The sequence below is a fragment of the Montipora capricornis genome, chromosome 3, assembly GCF_036669925.1.
Source record: "Montipora capricornis isolate CH-2021 chromosome 3, ASM3666992v2, whole genome shotgun sequence".
Classification (NCBI taxonomy): Eukaryota; Metazoa; Cnidaria; class Anthozoa; order Scleractinia; family Acroporidae; genus Montipora; species Montipora capricornis.
The window spans coordinates 55,440,458-55,452,957 of record NC_090885.1 but is presented as its reverse complement, the minus strand read 5'-3'; the positions used below and the strand labels follow the sequence as shown (position 1 = coordinate 55,452,957).

The 12,500-nt window shown below is 38.4% G+C and overlaps 1 long non-coding RNA gene across 1 annotated transcript in view; it reads left to right on the top strand.

The window, feature by feature from the left end:
- Positions 1-9,471: 9,471 nt before the first annotated feature.
- The window catches only part of LOC138041489 (uncharacterized), a 5,675-nt gene continuing 2,646 nt past the window's right edge, over positions 9,472-12,500 (top strand). Inside the window, exons 1-2 of the long non-coding RNA XR_011130841.1 lie at positions 9,472-9,938; positions 10,134-10,157. This is a non-coding gene — a long non-coding RNA (uncharacterized lncRNA). The remainder of the gene's footprint in view (positions 9,939-10,133; positions 10,158-12,500) is intronic.

Here is a 12,500-nt window from a genome sequence, read left to right as displayed (position 1 = left end):
ACTTGTGGTATCAAATACCATAGCCTGGTATTTTTCTGGATTTGGTTTCATACCTTTCTGAATGAACCATGATGTGCCTTTTTCAAGATCGATTTAAAGGCTATTTTGAACGACACGAGCATCTTTGTTGGTACAATGGATGTTTGTGATCTGCATAGTTAATAATTCTTCCTTGGTTTATTGCGTATGCCAAGTCATTCATGAATGTATTTAATAATATACATGAAAATATTGCTCGATTCTAATTGGCTGAGAGCAGTGCAGTTCAAGTGTAACACAATGCAAAAAGTGTAATACCAGTGCAAATTACACATCGAAATTGGCCTTCATAAGTAGACACATGAAATCCCTGGGTCACCTGTTAAGGCTACTACCCACCTTCGCGGGTGTCCTTCGGGAAAAAGTTCGTACGCGCGTTAGCTTCAATAAAATCCTAACAAACTATACATCAGAAGAAAGCTTAATAAATGTAGGCAGTTTCTTGTCCAAGGGCCAGCTGAACAAAGTACACGTGCCGGATCTTGGGAGATCTAACCAGCAAATAATATTTAGACTAAAAACAAAATAGTTATGCAAGGCTGATCGTATGGCTGTGAGGATATATCTTTTTTTGTTTGACCAATATTTCGTCAGGCACGGCCGGACTTCTTCAGGGTGTTAAATATAGTTTAACCGATCGCGAGGTTTCCTTTTAGTAAGTGTTAGGAGCCGGTAAGACGTGAAACCACCGAGGGTACCAACCTCGTTCCCAGCCTGGGATCTCCATTCATCGACAAAGAGCCCCTGGGAACGAGGTTGCGAGGGTTCTTCCATTGAATTTATCGGGTATCGGATGCCGCAGCACGAGCAAAATGACTTCACAGTGTTGTTTACAAGCCATCAATCAACGAAAGTGTGTCAGGCTTTTTCGATATCTCATCTAAGGTTGGAGTAGCTAAAAATATGTCAGACGTGTTGTATAAATAGACGCCACGGGAAAAATATTCAAATATCGGAATTTCCCGACACACTTTTGTTGGTTGATGCCTTGTGAATAACATTGTGCAGTCATTTTGCTCGTGCTGCGGCATCCGATACCCGTTAAATTCAATAGAAGAACCCTCGGTGGTCTCACGTCTTACCGGCTCCGATCCTGACACTTACTAAAAGAAAAACTCGCTTAAACTTTATTTTTATCTGAAACTACATTTACTAAGCTTTCCTCTGGTGTATAGTTTGTTAGGAGTTTATTGAAACTAACGCACGTACGAACAATTTCCCGAAGGACTCCCGCGAAGGTGGGAAGTAACCTTAACTGGTGACCAGGGGATTTCATGTGTCTACAGTTAGCAGGAATTTTGTTATTGATCCGGTCCGAGTTTTGTCGATCTGGTCCGATCTCGGTTTTGCTAACGGCCTAAAGTTGGCCATAGCACTCACCTGAAACATTCGAAGTCCAATAGGCCTTAACATCACAGGGCAGCCATGTTGAGCCGGTCCCGAGTACGGTAGCCCGTAAGGGACATGGCATTTCGTAATCAGTTTTCCTGCCTCAAATTTCAAACTTGAAATTTTGAGTTTAGAAACTAGAAATTTCGAGTTTGCAAACTGGAAATTTTGAGTTCACAAACTAGAAATTTTGAGTTTACAAACCGGTCAGAGTAAATTACAAACTGCAGACAAGGCGTAAAATGCAGATCAAGGTTATCATTTAACTGTCGAGAAAGCCCAAACCCTTCAGAAGTGCTAACCATAGGCCTAATTAAGCACAAAACAATATTTAGGCTTAGCTCTTCTAAATGGTTTGCACTGTTTCAATAGTTAAATTATAACCTAAATCTGCAGTCTGCATTTTGCACTGACCAGTTTACAAACTCGAAATTTCAAGTTTGTGAAAGCAAAATTTCGAGTTTTTGAACACGAAATTTCGAGTTACGGAAACTCAAAATTTCGAGTTTCTAAACTCAAAATTTCAAGTTTGAAATTTGAAACAGGAAAATCGATCACGAAATGCCATGTCCCTTACGGGCCACCGTACCCGAGGGATTGAAATCTTTTGTTTTTGCGCACCGAAACTCGTTCGCAAACATTTCAACTTGAGGATCTATTGTCTGTGGCCAATATGGCCAATATTGAAGCCACTTACAATTTTTTGAAATCGTCCAGTGAAAAAGCTGCACACAGAACGGTAGACTTGCTTTAAGTCGCCCTCTCGAAACTCTTCAATTGAGAAATAAAAGCGAGCGAAGCGGGGTGTATCGAAAACTAAGAACCTAAGACCCCAAAAACTGGTAAAAATTGGAGCTTGACTTAGGTCGCGCAGCGACCGAACGAGCGACGAAGTCGCGAAAGAAAGACTTGTTTTGGCTGCAGGGATTTGAATCATAATTATAAATTCACGCTGGAAAAATGATTGACATAAAGTATTTCATGGGTTATGGATTTTGGTGGACTCTCACAGTATAAAAATAAATAAGTTATAACACTGCATTGGAAAGTTGTGTATTCCATAAATCTTAAAAAAGTAAGGCATTTCTAAGAGTTACGAGAGGGCGACTTGCCGCAAATAAAATTACTCAAATTTATGATGAGTTCAGTCCGGCCATAAGGCCACCCCCTCTTTTTTTCGTTTAGCGTCGATTGCGTTTCGTGTCGGTCGGATTGAAAAAAAAGAAAATCTAAAAAAAAAAATCACAAGTGGTCTTGGAATCGGAGGCCTGGTACTCCAGCATCATTGCTGTGGAACCGTGAAATCAATATGGCGGAAAAAGTGTTTGATGTTTTTGTACAATTAACACAACATGGGAAAATTAAAGGATCAATCACCGGAACTCATATGCAACATAAAAATGGTTTAAATAAGTCGTTGGGTAAGTAAGTAAGTAAGTAAGTAAGTAAGTAAGTAAGTAATGTCGCGATTGATTGATAGGACAAACATACGTGTCCTATTTACATTTTTTGCAGTGTTTTTCATGCAATGAGGAATCAGGGATCCAATGTTTGCGCGTTCAGGGATCAAAATTATCATCATTTTTGGGATCGGGGTTCAAAATATTGGGTAAAAATATGGGATCAGTTACGAAAAAATATATTATGGTCGGTCGGACGACGCTAAACGGAGAAAAAGGGGATGGCCTAGTTTTCTGCATGATTTCTTTCTGAAAAATACTTTAGTGGCTATTAAGCAGAGCCACGGGGCTTCCAAAGACCAGAGAGTATTTTTCATCAGTGATTTTTTGTAAGTCTTCTCCGACTGAAGCGGTCGATATCCTTCGCGCACACGGAGAAGCCACTTGGTTAGGGTGGAAACGAGGTATATTTTTTCGTAACTGATCCCATATTTTTACCCAATATTTTGAACCCCGATCCCAAAAATGATGATAATTTTGATCCCTGAACCCGCAAACATTGGATCCCTGATTCCTCATTGCATGAAAAATACTGCTGATCCCGATCCCACGCGTTGTGATTCCAGATCCCAGGGCTGTGATCCTTGATCCCGGCCCTTTTCAGACCTTTGATCCGTGATCCCATATACCTCGTTACGAGGTTGGTCCTTCATAAGAGCTGCCAGTGGCACAACAACCAAACAAATAGACACCAATTCTTGTCTTTCACCATGTTATAAGAAATCAAAAACAAAAGGAGCGACTTCAAAGGTCAAAGTTTTTCCCGATCCTGTAGGCGCAGAGAGAAAGACATCTTTACCACCACAGTAATTTTCGATCACTTTTTTTAATGGTTTGCTTTCTGCAAACCGTACGCGATTGCGTCCTTGATTAAACGCATAAGATCTTTAAGGAAAGCAATAAACAGAACAATCGAGAACCAAAACTCGCATGCGAGACGACGAGCAGATTCAGTTGTTGGTTTCATCTTTGCGCTCTTGATAGATCAGTATCTGGTTTGATTGACGCACGCTTGACATCGCTTTTCTCTGATTGGATAACCCGACAGGTGACTGATTCCTCCTGTAAATATGGCGCGCTGCAAGCGATAAAAGTCGGTAGTACGACTGCCAAACCGGAAACGAAAAGCGTACGACTTTAGAAAGTCTAGCTAAATATAGTACTTGGAATAACACATGGCCTTGAGCTGCTGCAAAAGGCATGCATACTCGGGTCTGCACGGATTCTACGAGAAGTCCTGGAAAGAGAATAAATTAAGGGAATGGGACGTGAGATGAGCAGGAGGTCATCTGAACCCGCGGGATGTGGCCTGATGCCTCTGTTATTCCAGCGAGAGGTGTGTTAAAAAACAAATAATAATAATGATGATAATAATAATTTTAGTAAGAATCTTTTTTATATTTGCCCTAACTGACTGGGCCTGAGTCATAGGTTTTTCTTTGCTTACTTGAGGCTGTATCATTAGTTTTTTAGGTTTTAGCAGATATTGTTAAAGCCGTCAATATGTTAAATTAGCGGCCTGTAGGCTACTCCTTACGCGCCCTATAGAGCCTTGACCACTTATTAGAACATCCATACGTGTTTACTGCCCATAATAACAAGAGGCTATGGGTAGCCTACACTTTGTTCGAAGGATTTTTAGCCGATGTCATTTAGGTTCACAGTATTTCAGTGGGTTTTTTTTATGTTACAATATCTTGGTAAATATCCAGTTTCAATTCCGTAGTCCAAAGTCCACAGTCCACATTTGTTTACATTTAAAACTGTTGTGAACGGAATTGATTCCAATCAAGACCAGAAAACAGATGCTTTGCATGTCTCTACGATGATATTTAAAAAGATTTCTTACTTTTTCATACGATAACCGGATATTGCAATGCGTGCAACGAAAACACATTTCCGGTCACGCACACAATTCGTTAATATATATATTTCCCGGGCATTTTGTCACGTTGTCTAACGTGGTTTAGTGGTCATCACGATTGACTCTGAAGGAAGAGATACCGAGTTTGCATCTTATTTAAATTGCCTTCTACGAGACAGAGAACGTATGTGTATGTGTACGTATGCGTAGACAGAGCGCAACTCGAAAAAAAGAAAAAACAAAAAGAAAATGTATATATATATATATATATATATATATATATATATATATATGTATATAAAAATCTAAAGCCCAAAAAGGAGTTGAGAACTATTCGAACAGAATAATAATAATTATAACGAATATTTTGACAGGATAACCCGTCAGTGTATGAGACACTTTTATCAAGACGCTCTTTAAACCGTTTTCTCGGAATACCATGTTGAGTAGAAATAGGGTGATACATTTTGGAAGAGTTAGAAACAAACTGCAAGGATTGAATAGACTAAAGCGATGTTCAAATTTGCTAAGTACCGAACAAAAAAAGTAAATGTTTCAGCAGCCAATTGAAATCTGGAGGGCTCATGATGACGGACAACGTATTGGTGAACATCGCCTAGTGTTTACCAATAAAATCAATAGGTCACCAAGCAAAAGAAGTAGTTTGATTTGGTAAAGATTGTCGGATCTGAAATAACGTAAATCTGCAAAATGCAGGGGTGACGTACAAAGTGAAACTAGTGGGCCAAGTGAAACACTAGCGTAGCGAGAGGAAAAACCATTCTTGTAATTAATTTGGCTAAGTAAACTTTAGCCCTCCTTTTGCCTGCTACACTGTCACTGAACCAGCTGCAAAGTTTCGAAATTAACAGTGTTATGAATTATGCGGTGACCTACCTCTATAGGTGAGCTAACCTGAAGACCGTGAAACAATTTAAAAATTGACATCCGCAGATGATCAGCTGAAAGAAAAAGAAATTTTAGGCATTTCCAACATACCGCTTCTGGGAGTTCTGTACTGACGATTTCATCATGTTGTCAACATGCAAGATTTAGATTAACTATCTTATTCATAACACTTCCAAAAGACTGAATCCAGCAATTTCAATCTGTAGCTGATAATTGAGCTTTCAAACAGAACATGGACTGGAGTTTCTAAATCGGCGAACGTCATTAAAATTTTATGTAACGATGTCTTTGGACGAAGTATAAATTACATACTCATCAACATAAGTGATTATCTTTTCAAATGTAAGCGGTGTGTGCACGTCGCGGTTGAAGTGAATTATAAATAGAACGAGACCCAAGCTGCTTCCCTGTGGTACCCCTGTAAAAAAAGGGAAAAAAAATCAACGTTGAGAGGTTAAAAATTTAACAGAAAAAGCCAAACAAGCCAAGACAAAACTAAATTAGCTATTTCTCGATTAAAAATGTAAAAATGAAATTCAATTTTTTTATTGGGATTATTATTGTAATAACATCTTACGCTCGCCGTGAGGAAAAACAGGGCAGTTCATGACAGCTTAGCCGTTTTATCACAAGCGACAACATGTACAAGTTTTGGTAAGAAATTCGCCTCGCGAGGCCTTGAGGAAAAATGTCCAACATGTGGATATTTTTGGCCTCCTCATCAAAACTGCGTAGCATTATTACTGGCTGGGAATCCAATGAAATTGGAAGGCCTGGTTACCTATAACCGCAATTCTTGGAAGGCAAGGTCATTAAACGGTCCTGGCGAAGTCACACCGGAAGGGAGGCTTGTACAACTTTGTAAATCCTTTCTTTTCAGTCTTTTTTATTCCACAATTCTTCCTTTGGAATGGCTTCGCTCAAAGTACTGCGGTCAGGTGACCAAACCAAGCCTAAGAGCTGCGGCTCTCCGGGCCGCGAGAGAGGTTTAGCCCGGGGCGGGGAGAAAAGCCTCTGCATAATCAAGCAACCGCTTTTTTAATTCCTCCGCTCATCAGGTAGCGTACTACTTCATTGTATTACTAGAGCGGCATTTTTACAGACCGAATTATTTTTTGATTGCTTTTCCGCGAAGCGAGACCTTTCCAGCTAATTTCAAGCTTTGCATTAGAAATTATCTCCTATTAAGAACGGTCACTCGTACAAGCCAAATCTAATTTTAAGAACTCGTCTAAAAAATAGCTTGATCTATGAAAATGCCAAGACATGACCTAGTATCAGCAAATTTACCCTGGGTAGGAAAGGCTATTTTCTTGTAAAAATGTTTAATTTCGAGGAACATCGCGGTCACGTCGAGGAAACAGAAATTTTTTCCGTCGGCTTTGCCGCCATGGAGCATTTTAGTTCAAACCCTGGGAATTTTCTTCTTCAACTCGGTCTTGAATTGGGCTCGACAGTGGGAAAATAACTAAAACAACTCGTGTCAACTGTATCTCAACGGATAGCTGCTAATTGTGTTCACGGTAGTAGAGAACAGTTCAAAGGTGAACCTGTTTTCACAACCAGACTGCAAACACGTCCTTCCTTTAAACAAATGATGCATTCCCTTAGTTCTGTTCTTCTCCGAGCACCTTGAGGATGATGGGATTGATAGTAAGACTAGGGCATCGCGGTTTAACTCGACCTATTCCCAACTCTTTGTTAGATGACAAGTCACTAATCACCACCTGTCGCTTTTCAGTGACCAATCAAAATACTGCATTCGTGAACGAGACTTGTGTGATTGTGCGGACCATCACGAGGCGCACTTTTCTCAGTCTAAAACTTGCCTTCACGTGTCGGGAAACGAGTGCCTCACGAGACATTTTGCTCATCCCTTTCCTCGCGTGAGTGGTTGAATTCATTAAAACTTGAGGACAGACGAAAACATATGGTGATACAAGAGGATAGTCAGATCCGTTTCTAATATAAAATTTGCAATTATGAAATTTTATGCCCGCTGGGCGATTGGATATTTACTACGGGGTCACGGAAAGCTCATGATTTATTCGATCCGTGCCTTGCATGGCAAGCTGTTTGCTTGACTCCAAAAAGAAGTGAAGTCCTGCCTGACGAAGTGGAATTATACTAACTTCAGTTGTACAGTCATCTTTACCTCATAACTCTTGTCTATCATAAAATACAAATTTGTTGACTAGATCGACCACGATCTGGCACCTTTAGCCTACTGCTATCTCAAATCTCAAATCTCATTTTAAGGAGCTCATATTAAGGGTGCGTTCGATTGACCGTATTCCGGAATACTGAATACATGGAATGGAAGTTAGAAATCCTTCGTTTTTACGTAGATTCAGATTAAAATTGGCAAATACTTGCTAAAATGCTATTTTAAACATATCTTTATTATCCTCGTTGCTTCAAAACGCCAAACAAATCGTTTTAAATCATCTCTCTACGTATTCTTATTCCGGAATAGGGTCAATCGAACGCACCCTAAATAAGCCTTCTGGTTTCTTTATGAGCTTCCTCGCCACTAAATTTCCTTAAAAAGTAGGTACAAAATTTTTAAAAATATGTATATAAATACAAGTAAAATAAAAATGAAATTAAAATTAAAGTATGTATTGTTATTGATAATATTGAGAATTGTGGCAAAATGAACTGAACTGAACCGGCTTTGCTTTGTGAAGTTGGCACTCGCTGAGAAAAAACGTTCCCAGTTGGTGTTAGCAAGCAAACATGGTCGCTTTCCTAAAAAAAAGGATTTTAAGCTAAAACGTTTCATTTGCACGAAGGTTATAATTTTCATGAAATTTGACGTCTTGACAGATGGCCGCGTGCTGGATTTACTGTGAGAAAAATAAAACACACCATCGGATACAACGTTTGTTTCACTTGAATCATTTGAACAACTTATAAGCAATCTTTGACACTCGTTACGATACATTTATGGAATTTTGTCCACTCTTGTAAATATATATATATTTGTATATTTTTTTAAATACGAAAAAAAAAAACTCTGGCACTCTAAATTTATTGCGTACCTCAAGCTGCAACAATCAGAATAAATTCAAAGGGTCGTCTACGTAACATACACGACCGCTTGAAATGTTGATGATGATTTTTGTACCAAGTAGGGAGAAAAAAATAGAAAATGAAGAGATAATCGTCCTTTAATAGGAAACAAAATTTCTTAGATTCACCGCAAATTTGATTACATAGGATGCAAGCTTTTCTTATTTTATGAACCAGAAGAGTCCACTGAAAAATAATTTTTACCGAATCTCGACTGACAAAAACCATAACGTTTTTCGTGCATGCTAGGTATGGGCAGTTTATATTGCAATCATTTTAAAATCAAACAAAGGAAGATTTACCGAGTTTATGAGATTAAACTGATAACTTGATTACCCTTGTCAATCTATCGCATTCGCCTAAAAGCATCAACGAAAAGTACATATACCGGTAAATATGGTAATTAACAGAATTTTTCTATTTTAATAGCCATTTTATGCCACTAAGGGCGTGCAACTCAGCCGTAACCGATTGAATATTTGACGTGTCCTCACCAGGGCATCCGAGGAACAATTTTCATGTATTTTTCAATTTGTATGTAACAGCTTTAAAATTCAAGTTGTCGATCTTTTCAAATCTGTATTTTTTGCTTTAATAAATTTAATTGAAAATGTTTTCAATTACCGTTTCACTCTCAGCCTCTTGTTGATCTCAGTTCCGTGTAAAGAAGCCGGATGATTTTTGTTCTGAGACCGTATCGTTGTGACGTCACACCCGCTGTGGAACGGCCAAAAAGTTCTGTTTTTGTTTAATTTTGTTCTTCTTTGTTACGAGTCTCGACGAAGTACATTGTTTTTGAAATCTCTTGACATTTAAAATTGATAACAGCAGAGGTGTAACACTTTTCGGTCAGAGCAACTGAAAATTGCGAAAAACAAATTTAGCCAGCACTCCATAATTCGAACTAAGACTCTTATTAGTTATTGTCAGTCGAAAGAAAGTCACAATATTTGATTATCATCTTCTCCTCACCTGACGTTAGCTCTCTTTATGACTTTATTACCACAAATCCGTGGGCACTGAAATCTCTGGGAATACATGAACTTCGGGTTTTTTTTCCTTTTTGGAAAATGACGAGGGAATTTCTCAATCTTGTTGTTTTCATTTCTTTATTTGCCCGGGAGAGTTGTGGTATAGATGAAAGCAAAGCGTTTTTCAACACAGTTAGACGTGGACATATGATTATAAAATGCGAGGAAAAGGTAAGTAAATACAGTAATAATCATAAAATTGACAATTCTATGTAAATGAAACCAGTATTGTAATTGATCAACTTGAAGATTCACTTTCAATATGTGAGCAGTGTCAACCGTACATTTTAGTCCGAGACAATTCTTACCGCATAGCTTTACATCTATTATCTTTCAATCTTTTTTAACATGATTCCTTCGCTGAAGTATGGACAGCAACCAGCAGCAAAAGTGAGTAGAGAGCAAAATATAACTGTAAATTACTGTATTTCTTTTTCACTTTTGCGCTAACATCTGGAAAATGTTTTTCTTTTTGCTTTAATATTCACACTGCCAAAGAAAATGAACCATAAACATAATGGACCCTGATCTCTTGGTGTTATTCTGACCACCCATCTCTGTTTTCATCATGAACACAAACGTAGAGGGAGTGATAGAGCATTCAGATATGTTACTAGCAAAAATTGGCGCCTTTTTATCATATTAACTCGCAATTAAGCAATTTAGCTACGATTCCAATCAAATCTCCCCGGAAAAAGAATGCTCGGCACTGACCGAAACTTCGTAGGTATAAGAGAAAAATCTTTTTTTATAAATAAGTGAAGGTGCTAAAAGCTTTTGGCCCGCGAAGCAATAATGAATATAATGCTAATACTACGATCCACCTTCTCTATTAAACTGGGAAAGTATATTCTAATGTTTTATGAGAGGAAGAAGCAAATTTATATAAATGTAAAGGTTCATCCCTTGAAGTTATTTCCTTATGGATTAGGCGTTAGGATATCATTTAAGCCCATGAATTGGTCAAGTTATTGTTAAATATTATCAGTTTTTGATATGAACATGTCACTACCTGCACTTGGTCCTAACTATAAACTGATCCTTCCCAAAATTACAAAAGGGGGATTTGCCCAAAAGGTTATATTTGCCGGAAAAATGCTGGCTAAAAGTATTTCAATTCCTAAACGCTAACCTCGAGCCGGTGTCTTAAAAGGAAGAATATCAGCGAGAAAAGAAGCATTTGTGATATAATGATATAGCTCCGTAATGGCTATTCAATTCAAACAACCAAGAAAAATAATAAACATCTACGACCTGAACACGTTACTTTCCGACCAAACCTTATTCCAAATTCATTATCACACTAATAATATTGTGCTTCCATCGGCGATATCATTCAATATTGTTTTCAGTTTCTACTGAGGCGAAGTAATAGCGTTGTGTGTGGTGTCTTTTAGACGTTAACTTGAAAATGAGAGGTTTTCATCTACAATTCCTAAAACAACATTTAATGAAACCTAGACGGATTCTGATTTCAACTGAAATCGATCGATGAGACTATTTTTGAGACAAAACGGATGCGAAATACTTTTGTTTGTTTTGATGAACCCTGCGAAACTCAATGGAAACGAATCTATTTAAATTTGACACTCAGTCGTAATCCTCATATGATCATGGCGCATACCCTGCTAAGAGAGGCCCTTCGATCTTCCTATTCTCTTTTTTCACGCATCCCACAATGCTTCGCGCCTTGGGGGGTAAAGAGAAGTTTTTCATTTGGTTTCGTGTTGCAGTGCTGCGTACGAACATGGGGAAAAATGATTTCTGTAGCGCCCCTGGTTGTTCTGATACTAGAAAAAAGAAAGGAGAATTGCAGTTTTATCGTATTCCAAAGGATATTAACCGAAGAAAGGTTTGGTTGAAGAGAATCCGTAGAAAGAACTTCTCGCCGACTGACAACACGCGGCTCTGCTCCGTGCATTTCTTTGGAGGTCAGAAATCTGATGAAATTGACAGTGTATCCTACAATCGATTAAAGAGACAAACGCAACTAGATTTATTTTGACAACGTTTCGACATCGTCCAATGTCATCGTCAGGCAATGAATTTTAATCGGACGAAGCATAACTTATAGTACAAGAACAATAGAATACTATATGGTATTAATAGTACGCTAACAATAAATGTGAAATCTAAGTAAATAGTTTTGCCCTGACAGAATCTGACTGCACATTAAGTGATGGTTTTAATTCTTTGATGTAGAACATCTCATGAATTAAGCAATCAAATTTCGATGCGCAATCTACCAGCAATAATAATAAAAACACCATTAGAATCGCCTTGCCATTTATTGACCAAAAACCAGCCGATATTGTGAAGCGCCAACTTACTCAGCTAAATAAGAAACTGGATATAGATCTACAGCCAGTTTTTGTCAGCCGCAAGCTCGAGGATGTCCTTAAATTCCGTGAGCCCAAACCATCTTTAGTCAGCCAACAACTAGTCGTCTACAAATTTCAATGTGGCTCGTGTGATGCGAGCTATGTTGGCTATACAGCTCGTCACTTGCATCAACGAATTGAGGAACATAGATACTCATCTATCGGGAGGCATCGCCTAGCAGATCATGGCCAAACAACAGCACCCCCAGCGGCGAGTTTTAGTGTCTTAAAGAAATGCGCAGAATTAAAACCATCACTTAATGTGCAGTCAGACTCTGTCAGGGCAAAACTATTTACTTAGATTTCACATTTATTGTTAGCGTACTATTGTATATATTATTCTATTGCATAT